Raw genomic sequence first — 11,623 nt, 5'->3', positions numbered from 1 at the left:
TTCATGGGAACTCTCCTCGGAAAGCTAGTTGTTCTTCTTGACTAGGTGTCTGTTTTACCCCCCAAAATGGAAGCTGTAAGACCTCTTAAGACCCAGAACTGCAAATCTCACAGTGTCACTTTTACCATATTCTATGAGTCAGAAGTCACAAGACCAGTTTAGATTTGAAAGGAAGAGTGAAAAATGAATTCTCTTGATGGAAAGAGCAGTACATGCATATAAGTAAGGGAGGGATGGTTGGCAGCCATCTTTGCAGACAACCTGCTACAAGAGGTAAAAGCCCATCATTGGAACATGATAGAAAGCTAGTTCTCAAATTGAACTGAGGAAGTATATTTCTGCAGGGGTTTTCCCCCCCATTTCATTACTTTGAAAAGAACACATTAAAATATTTGCTTCGATATCTCAGGTTGACCAAAAACTGTTAATCAAACGTGTCCTGAAATGGTTTAGGATCATTTTCATCATGTCTAAAGGCACCTTTAAACATCTATAAGATTAACCATAGAGTGTTTTAGATAAACTGTGAATTGCCGTTTCTATATAAAGCTAGTCACAAAGCTAAGTGCCCAACAGTTGTAACTGTGAACTAATTTATAGAAGGTTCATGCATAGTCCTTGTAGCCTTAGAACCTTAGCCTATTTTTCTGGAGCACAGAGCTAGCTGAAGAGTGGGGTGAAAGACCATTTTAAATATAATACCATTTGTTTTCTTTTGACATGTAAGATTTCATTAGATTCACTAAAATGGGTTTGTGCCTGTATTTACATGATGAAATTTGTAATCAAAAACCTAAGGTACAATGGAAGCTTTATTTTTTCTCTCCTTTCTTCTTTTTAAGTTCATTGTAACTGAATGAAATTTGCTGTATCATTGAAAGAAACTACACACATCTAGGCTTCATAAAGACTTGAAAATATATGTTGTGAAATTACCTTTTCTATCATCCAATCAGCACTTCAGTCAGAATGCAATTTGATTGTAATAGCATTGATTTTCTTTCACGAACACCACTCCGTGGGGTTGGGGAACTACATCGAGTTTGGGGATTGTTACAAGGGCGATGTCAGCCCACAAATTAATATTCAGTACTGGTTATCTGTGTAGTGATAATGAATATTCACGGTGGTTTTATTTTATATTTTTCAGAGAATATTAAAGATACACCTAGTAAACTACTTAAGACTCTTTTAGTCTCAGAAGCTCTTTTTATAAAATTTCTGGTGCTCATTTTTAAAACACTGAAAATATGTTCATGCAGAGCCTGTTTTTAATGAAGTTAAAACCATTAAGTAATTAGAAAAGCCTGAACATGCTGCGTGGTCTCTGGTGATGCAAATGATTATTAACATGTTTATTCCTAATACAAAAGGATTCTGCAGCTAATTTTGTTAGCTTCACTATTTTTAGAATTCTGGTGTCATACATTTATTAGGAAGCTAAGACTTCAAGGTAAAACTTTGTTCAATAGCCTCATATAATTATTTCCCACTTTTGGTATCTAAGCAACTGAACAAACAAAAAAATACCATGTTGACAGTATAAGCTCTCTCTGCTTGGCTGCAATTGCCCAGAGCTTCTATTTCAACTTCTTTCCTCTCAGGGAGTTGCCACTAATGTGACAATCAATCCATCTGTGCTTCTGGTTCTTAAAGGAGACCTGACAGCCCCTTAATCCATCACCTTGCTGTCCAAGGAAGCAGTGGAGATGCTGAGGGGAGAGGAGGAGAATTATCTCGGACCTGAGGTCAGTAATAACTCTTTGCAGAGGGGACGCACCAGAAGAATCTGTAGCCCAGGGTGAGTTTTTATTGGTCTCCTTCAATTTTTTCCTTTATTCTAAAATGACCTTGAGAACATACCAGTTAATTCAGGCTGGCCTGGAAACAACAGCCCATTTCCTCGGAGCTCTTAATGTGAGAGACACTTTCCTTCAAGGTAATACATTTTATTTGCACTGCTTTCCACAGTTTAACCTTAGATAGATTCTAGATGACTTCTTAACCCGTAATTTTTCTAAGAAATTGAGAGGTACATGTGCGTGTGTGTGTGTGTGTGTGTGTGTGTGTGTGTGTGTGTGTGTGTGTGTGTGTGTGTGAGATTTAAAGCTACTTCTTTCTGTTCAGGAAAGAAGGAAACAACATATGTTTTCAAGTTTTTTTGACTCCTCCATATGCTTAGGATTCTAATCAAGGACTCATGTTTGGAAACCTAAATGCTTTTGTCTGGCTATCACTGTTACCACCCTTGATTCTTCCTAGGAAGTTTTATCCACTCCAGGCTTCAACACATAATTCTCACTGTAGTCTTCCTAGTTTTATTCACATCACACATACAACCCATTTCTATTCCCACTTCTATGCCTTTGTTTTTGCCTTTTCCCTACCTTTGCAATTGCCTGGACCCTTTGATTCATTACCTGTGTAGAAGGTACCCTTTCTCCGAAGTTCACCTCAGTCCTTCTGACATCACAGTTTCCTCTGATAACATCACAGCCCCCTCTCCTCTCACAATAATTGTTTTTTTCTGAGCTAATTGAACTCAGGTTAACAAATGATTATATAATGGCTTATCTAAGTTTTTTATGATGTTTTGTCTGTTTGTTTTGCAAAGTTATAAATGTGAAATTGAGGACTATACCCCTGTAACATATATCATAGAGTTAGGGGCCCCTGGGTGCTCTATAACTCTTTCCTGATTGACTGATTTCTGCTAGTCACTGAGCAATTAACATGGGATAAATCTCTTCTCACTGTATAAGATTCCACGACTCATACTGAAGTGGATAATGCTTTTCCTCCTACATGGCAGACAAGAAGAGGTTTTTTAAAAAATGTATTTTAGGCATATTCCATGTAAGATCATTTGGGCATGTTTATTTGCTTATATTATTGGGTTTTTTTGCTACTGCTGCGATTCCCTGATTGATACTCCCTTTGTAAGCAGCTCTTTGCAGGAAACCGCCCTCAGCAGGAAGCCCCTTTTCTTGTCACTTTAGCAAAGCTGTATTGTAACTAACTTTGAAACTAGGCACCCCCATGCTCTACCTATCTCCAGCCCAAGCACACTTTTCAAATCTTTTAATCACACAATACCTTGCCTAACTTGTCGGTTCTTTCAGTAGATCAAAGAAGTAGAAATGAAGAATAAGTAATTAACAGATGACCAGATCTCTTCTCTAGCTTCCACTTCAGTAATCTCCAGATAAACTGTGTGAACAAGATAACATCTAGAAGAAGATCACAAGTTGACGAGCCTGCATACAAGCCTGCAGACAGATGACTCTGACCCTCTGTCTCAATGATTAACCGAGATTACTTCCCTGTTTCCCTTTAAAAGCTTCCATGACTGAGCAGAATCTTTGGAGGTGGTTTTTGGGGGACATTATGTTCACCATCTCCCCAGATTGTCAGCATTCTGTTAAATGCACCTTTACTTTCTACCAACATCTGTGAGTATTGATTTTGTAAGCAGCGAACAGTGGGACTTGATTCATTCAATGACACGTAGACTGTTGTTTTGATTAATTGAAATTCCTATCCCATTGTTGGTATGCAAGCATTTCAGTGACTGGACCATCATAACTTGATCTTTGTTGCTTCTACTCAAAAAGAAAAATTTTTGTGTTGCTTATGGATATCAAGTTGGGATAAGGAGAACTTCTTTGCTCTAACTGTAATATTCATGATTTAAGACTCTCTAGCTCTTGGTCTTTTTTTCTGTTCTTATCAGGTCTCTAACTATATGAAGTACAGTAGCAAAATGAGCAAAAACAATCCTTTCATATAAAACTGCTCTCTAGCAGGAACTTCATTCTAGGACATTATAATATGGTAAGAAAGAAGTTTATGGAAAATGCAATTGCCATTCCTCTCTAAACAACACTCTTTAAGAACACAGTCTGAATTACTTTTTTAAAAAATCAGAATGGCAATAGGCAAATTACAGCACCAAACACAAAGTTGTCCCAAATGCTATCATTTTTGTGCCAGACTAAAAATATTTTATATTGCTTGCTTTTAGGAAATAAATAGCTGTTAAAATAATTGTTTTATAAGTGTAACTCAGAATATTACTGAGAGTGAATAATAAAATACATAGTGGATCAGCATTCTTGTTTTTTTTGTGGGGTACGAGACCCAGTTAACAACATGCCGGGATGTCTACAAATGGAAATTGATTGGCAGCAAATTGGTATGTGAAAGGACAAACCAAGCTCATTTGATCAGAAAAATAATGTCACTTAACATTCAAATGGAACAGCATTTGAGCAGAAAAAGTTCTTGGGATTGATTAGGAATGAATGCAAATAAATAGGAAAATTCTGGACAATTGGGATTGAACCAGGCTTTTCATCACCCCACTACACGAATGTGCTCATCCTTATTAACTTTGTCCCCTTCTGACTCCTCAGTCCCTGACATAGAAGTATGCTCCCCTTCCCAGCTTCAGACGCAGTGCCACAGTGGTTCTCGAAAGCCTGACAGGCAGGCTCTGGTTATGTCAATATCCTCAGTTTAGAATTAAGCTAAGAGCCCATGATTGAGCCCATCACTCAGTCCTGGTTGCAGTGGTCCCTGCAGTTCTCTGGTTTCTAGCTTGTTTTAAGGTCTGCTTGTTTCTAGGATGGCTTTTGGGTACCTGGCATTCCTTTCTTTCTCAAACATCTTGTTTACTTCTCTATGAGATTTTGTTCTACTTATTTTCTTTCTTGTGCTATAATTTCAACAGATAACTAAGGTTCTCTAGTACTGGAGCACTGCTCTGAAGCCGTTTTTAAAAACCTTACTCCCAGAAGTTGGGATTTTGTCAGTTGGTGCAGACGTTTACTATGGTTTTAGGCACAGATGGGTGCTTGGATGGTTTGCTTCTATGTTCTGCCTTCCTGATTTAACCTCCATTTCTGGAATGATGGCAGAGACTCTTGAGCTACGTGTTCTCTGTGATGTTCTCACTCCCTGTGGATTATAAAACTATCTCACCTTAGGGTATTTCCTACTGGTCAGTGGAAAAATGCGAGAACAATTGTTGTGGTTTTTTTTGCGGTACACGGGCCTCTCACTGCTGTGGCCTCTCCCGTCGCAGAGCACAGGCTCCGGACGCGCAGGCTCAGCGGCCATGGCTCATGGGCCCAGACGCTCCGCGGCATTTGGGATCTTCCCGGACCGGGGCACGAACCCATGTGCCCTGCATCTGCAGGCGAACTCTCAACCACTGCGCCACCAGGGAAGCCCCGAGAACAAATCTTTATCTTTACATAGAGGAATAAATACACATAAGGATGGAGAAGTAGGAGCTTTAGAGAAGAATGCCTTCGACGTTATCAGGCATCTTCCTATGTGAAATAAATATTGTTTTTAAGGATTGAGGCAACTACCTCTCCATCCTATTATCTTCGGGATGTCTCTTTGAAAACGTAACAATCTCAGTAAGAGTCCCAACCTGTTCACTTAACAGTGCAAACACATATCTCTGAAATTAACTTTCTCACAAGATGTACAGGAGACAATCACAAGATGTATCTATTTGTTGCTCATGGAAGTAAGAGAAATTTAATCGTTCTTTTTTCTATACTTTGCCTGTAGAAATTTGTGTGAACCTCTTTCCAGGTTCTGTAGTCACTTTCATGCTATCTCACATGCATGTAGATCAAATAATGCTTACTCAATATTAAATCATTTTCTCTCTCTTCTATATTGGTACAGAGGGCGCTTCTGTTGATAGGAGTGCTTTTGTTCACCAACACCTATATCTTAGAAATTTTTTAAAGATTTTCTAATTAATGAAGCATAAAAGAGTTATGTGAATTTTTGCTTACTTGTATTTTTTAATAAATCATACATAGTGCTTAATAAGTATCAGTCCCTTCCCATTCTTCCTATGGTATTTACTTACTCTTATCATGAGAAATGTTGTCTATCCAAATAGATTACCAAATTCTTTAGAGAAAAACTGAATATATTAGGTTGACAGTAAAATTATTTTAGGTTCAGGACATAAAGTTTTAAGACGAACACTGGCAAACTAGAGTTTTTTCCTAATTAATATTGAAAGCCTATGTGATTAGAGTGCTTTCACAGATGGCTCCCAGCACCTAAAACAGTGCATTGCACAGAATAGGTACCCAATTGTATGGACTGAAGTAAACAAATGCATGAACAAAAAATAAATAAATAAAGGCCACCTTCCCACGTAAAAAAAAAAAAAAAAATTGAAAGCCTAGAAAGCCTTGCCTTCCAGTCCTTAATATTTGTAAACTTTGATCCTTGTTACATATTCAGTTCAAGCTCTACCTCCTCTGAGAAGTCTTTCCAGTCCACCCTAAACCACTTAATTATTCCTATTCCTTAGCTTTTAAAATACATTTTGCCTCAGTCTCCAATTCTGCTTTAAGACCTTGCATTAATTTTCAAATACATATTATATTCCAAGTAAGAATAGAACTGGCTTAAAGCAGGGGTATTCCCTAGCGCTTCTCTGTATCTCACAAGGCCTTACTCAGAGCAGGTAATTTTAACAAATGAGAAAACATCTTCTGAAAATGCAACCTTTAAATCCATCTACTTCCATCATATTTCTTTCTTGTCCTACATTCTACCTCTGGATTTAAGATATGTTCACAGAAATCTTCTCAAGAGATATAATCACTGTCATTTTCACTGGCTTATCTCTTTGCTGGCCCAGCATGTAAGAGAAGACTAACATTCAGAGATACGAATGAAATTATTTCTAACTGAAGCCTCATACGTAAGGGGAAATGTAAGACTTTGAAATAAGCAAAGAGGATTACTGGGTATCCTTTCAATGGAATGTGAGGGCCTCTGAAGGTTATTTGACCCTATAGCATATTCAGGACTCTCTTCTTTAGGCTATTTTACAACTCTGTAGAGATTAAATCTAAATTGTAGCAAACTAATACGTAGTAATGTTGAGCATCTTTTCATGTGTTTGTTGGCCATCTGTATGTCTTCTTTGGAGAAATGCCTATTTAGGTCTTCCACCCATTTTTTTGATTGGATCATTTGTTTTTTTTGATATTGCGCTGCATGAGCTGTTTGTATATTCTGCAGCAACTCCAATAAAAATTAATTAAAAAAATTGTAGTAATGCAAATAGATTTCCTTTTTCTTTATTTTTTTTTTGGCCATGCCGAGGCATGTGGGATCTTAGTTCCCTGACCAGGGATGGAACTGTGCCCCCTGCATTGGGAGCACAGAGTCTTAACAACTGGAACGCCAGGGAAGTGTTAAAGCCAGTTTTGTACCATTTGCAAGTTCATTTCAATATTCCAGTTCTATAAAGGTATCTACTTGGATTCTCCATTGAACCAGTTGTAACATCTGTCTCATTTCCTCATTTAATTAATGAGTTAGATAATATCTTTGAAACATATTTATTTCAGATTTGTATGAGTCATGATTTTACCTTGTTCAAAATCATGCTGACCCTAAACAAGCTTTGAGGAGAGGCAGACAAATACAGTAAGTGCCCTACATATGAACGAGTTCCGTTCCGAGAGTGCATTTGTAAGTCCAATTTGTTCGTTAAGTCCAACGAAGTTAGTCTAGGTACTCAACTAACACAATCAGCTATATAGTACTGTACTGTAATAGGTTTATAATACTTTTCACACAAATAATACATAAAAAACAAACACAAAAAATAAAGAAAACATTTTTAACCTTACAGTACAGTACCTTGAAAAGTACAGTAGTACCAGCTACATCACCACTGCTTTTACGCTTGCTTCCGGACATCCTGGGCTTGAAATAAAGATACTGTACTACTGTATTCTACACAGTACTGTACAGTAAAGGACACAAAAGCACAACTGCTTGTAGAGAATACACGCGTGTGACAATATGTGCCAGACACGTGAACTAACTTATGTGACTGGACACGCGAATGCACGTTCCCACCTTTGAAAGTTTGCAACTTGAAGGTTCGTACGTAGGGGACTTACTGTACTGGCCAACTCAAATCCCTCTAGGCTTTGTTTCCATGGCTGTCCCATGGAAACAACGTGAGCCATGTCCATGATTTAAAAATTTCTAGTAGCTGCATTGGAAAAGTAAGAATAAACAGGTGAAATTGGGCTTCCCTGGTGGCGCAGTGGTTGGGAGTCCACCTGCCGATGCAGGGGACACGGGTTCGTGCCCCGGTCCTGGAGGATCCCGCGTGCTGCAGAGCGGCTGGGCCCGTGGGCCATGGCCGCTGAGCCTGCGCGTCCGGAGCCTGTGCTGCGCAGCGGGAGAGGCCACAGCAGTGAGAGGCCCGCGTACCGCAAAAAAAACAATACAAAACAAAAAAAAACCAGGTGAAATTACTTATGATACGATTACTTAACTCAGCAGCCAAAATACTGTCATTTCAACATGTAAAATTTTGGACATATTTTACATTCTTTATTTCATTCTAGGTGTTTGAAATCTGGTGTCTGTTTTATCCTTACAGCACAACTCAATCCTGACCACATTTCAAGCCACATTTCAAGTGCTCAAGAGGGACCTGTGGCTTGTGGTCACTGTATTGGACGTTGCAGCCCTGGTTGTGCAGACAGTGCAAGAGAGAGTAAAGAGACATATACAATGTCACCTTCTCACAGAAAGTGAGCATGCCTGCCTGCCCTGCGTTTTAAAATATTGTTGAAAAATTAGTTTCATGTACATCTGATTAATTTCTGAGATTCACTGAACACGTTTCATTGTCTTCAAACTACATTAATTCATAACAAGCTTAGAATCAGTTTGTCTTGAAAAGCTCAAACGTTTGAAATACACAATTTAAGCTTCAGAGATATCTAGCACTGTAGCCCCCAGCCACACAGGGCTCTTTAAATGTAAATTAATAAAAATTAAATAAAATTAAAAGTCTAGTTCATCAATCACACTAGCCACACTTCAAGGCTCAATAACTAGTGACAATCAATCAGGCAGTGCAAATAAGGAACATTTTTGTAATCTCAGAAAGTTCCATGGGACAAAACTGCTTTAGACAGTCCTAGCATAAATTAGCTAATGGTACAGTAAATTTAGAGACTGGTAATAATTTTATTAATGTAGATTTGCTATTTTTTTAAATTTTGGAAAGAAAAATATAACTTTAAAATGTGTTTTCAATAGTCTCTCTAAAAGAAATAAATTGGCTTCTATAACATACAATTTTCCAGCTTCCCCCAATATTCTGTTAGTGTTGCCAACAGTTTATTTAATTAATTTGTAAGTCACATTGAGAACTTTGCTCCCAAATTGCAATGAGTCTGCCAACTCTTTTAGCATTACAATTTAAAAAAAATAATCTTTTATGAATCTAGAACAAAGCAGTAGGTGAGACTTCGCAATGGGTCATCATCTTGAAGTTAATTTGATTTACTTCTTGCTTTTTATTTTTCTCCTGCATTTAGCTTGATTTTAATTGTTTTGAAACCTGCTTTCATTACCTTTTTTTTTTTTTGCGGTACGCAGGACTCTCACTGCTGTAGCCTCTCCCACTGCGGAGCACAGGCTCCGGACGCGCAGGCTCAGCAGCCATGGCTCACGGGCCCAGCCGCTCTGCGGCATGTGGGATCCTCCTGGACTGGGGCACGAACCACTGTCCCCTGCATCGGCAGGCGGACTCCCAACCACTGCACCACCAGGGAAGCCCTTTCATTACCTTTTTAATAATTCTGTAACACCATTACCAAGACTCTACCCAAAATTCGCTAGAAGGTATTTATTGCTTTTATTACTGAATCATCTCATGATAGCACTTCCTTATGGTCTAACTGTTAGACTCTATTATTTTCCACCAAGTTTACATTTATCAATGTCACTGTGATTGAGAAATGAGACCACTTGAAATTGATGCTAGACTGTTTTGAGTGAGGAGCACATTGTAGCCATGAAGTATCCTGCCAGGTTCATAAGGATTGTTTTTTCTGTATGTGGAAATATTGTAACATGAGGTATTTGTTTCAACAAAATTTTGCTCCTACACAGAGATTGTTTTCAACATGTCTCCTATTAACCATTTTCCATGTTAAAAATTGTTCCTTTACTTCTGACCAATTTTTATCTCTATCCCAATAGACAATGAATATCTCCACTGCCAGTAACGTGAAACACCTAAAACAATGACAGACCAATGAACAACCAGTTATTATAAACTATTTCAAGTGGTAATGACAAAAAAGGAAGATTGAAATAATAGTCTGTGATTAATTTCTATCAATTTAATTAGTGAAATGACATGTATGGATGTTCTATTTTAGTCATTTTATCATGGATAGATAGATGCACATTTTCCTCTCTCTGTAACTGTATGTATACAGATAATCATGAATAAGTAGAAAAACAAGCAAATAAAATTTTTTTAAACTTGAACAATGGAAAACAGAAATTGTAACCAAAATAGTGATGCTGATCAGAACCAGTGGCAGGCAAACGTCCAGACAGAAACCAGGCCCAGCAGCCTCTCATCAAATGATGGCTTCACAGATGACCTGTGGGAAACACTGACTGTGTGGACTCAACGATTTGACTCCTGGGATATAAACATCAGGTTGTCTCTACTATAATGAGATGCAACCAAAGCACAGCTGAATTAACGTAACTGTATGGAAAGCACACTGGGAAGAGACAAAATGGATACGGGAGCAGAGATGAAGACTCAGGTTAAAACAGTCCCACTGAATGTGAATTGGTACAGCCACTACGGAGAACAGTACGGAGGTTCCTTAAAAAACTAAATATAGAACTACCATATGACCATGACCCAGCAATCCCACTACTGGGCATATACCCTGAGAAAACCATAATTCAAAAAGAGTCATGTACCACAATGTTCATTACAGCTCTATTTACAATAGCCAGGACATGTAAGCAACCTAAGTGTCCATCGACAGATGAATGGATAAGGAAGACGTGACATATATATACAATGGAATATTACTCAGCCATAAAAAGAAACGAAATTGAGTTATTTGTAGTGAGGTGGATGGACCTAGAGTCTGTCATGCAAAGTGAAGTCAGAAAGAGAAAAACAAATACCATATGCTAACACATACATGTGGAATCTAAAAAAAAAAAAAAAGGTTCTGATGAACCTAGGGGCAGGACAGGAATAAAGAGGCAGATGTAGAGAATGGACCAGAGGACACGGGGAGGGGGAAGGGTAAGCCGGGACTAAGTGAGAGAGTAGCATTGACATATATACAATACCAAACGTAAAATAGATATATTTTATATATACAATACCAAATGTAAAGTAGATAGCTAGTGGGAAGCAGCTGCATAGCACAGGGAGATCAGCTCGGTGCTTTGTGACCACCTAGAGGGGTGGGATAGGGAGGGTGGGAGGGAGATGCAAGAGGGAGGGGATATGGGGATATATGTAAATGTATAGCTGATTCACTTTGTTATACAGCAGAAACTAACACACCATTGTAAAGCAATTATACTCCAATAAAGATGTTAAAAAAAAAAGTGACGCGAATCAAAGACAATTGTAAAGTGTATTGGACAAGAGTTCAGGAGACATGAACAATGTAATTGTGTAGAAGAGCAAGTCAAATGAGAATAAACCTAAAACTTTCACAGGAAAGTATCCAGTTTCTACAGGGATCTAAGAATTGTGTGTGTG

At 38.2% G+C, this 11,623-nt stretch overlaps 1 long non-coding RNA gene across 2 annotated transcripts; it reads left to right on the top strand.

Moving 5' to 3' along the window:
* Positions 1 to 1,613: 1,613 nt before the first annotated feature.
* Positions 1,614 to 11,305, top strand: LOC137231901 (uncharacterized). 2 transcript variants are annotated; one of them, XR_010946786.1, is made up of 4 exons: positions 1,614 to 1,939; positions 3,123 to 3,452; positions 8,456 to 9,711; positions 10,072 to 11,305. It is a non-coding gene; the product is annotated as an uncharacterized lncRNA (long non-coding RNA). The 2 variants fall into 2 exon arrangements; XR_010946785.1 differs by having other exon boundaries at positions 8,456 to 11,305.
* Positions 11,306 to 11,623: the final 318 nt, after the last annotated feature.

The sequence above is a fragment of the Pseudorca crassidens genome, chromosome 10 (assembly GCF_039906515.1).
Source record: "Pseudorca crassidens isolate mPseCra1 chromosome 10, mPseCra1.hap1, whole genome shotgun sequence".
NCBI lineage: Eukaryota > Metazoa > Chordata > Mammalia > Artiodactyla > Delphinidae > Pseudorca > Pseudorca crassidens.
Note: the sequence above shows the minus strand (reverse complement) of the source record. Positions and strands in the feature narration are given on the sequence as shown.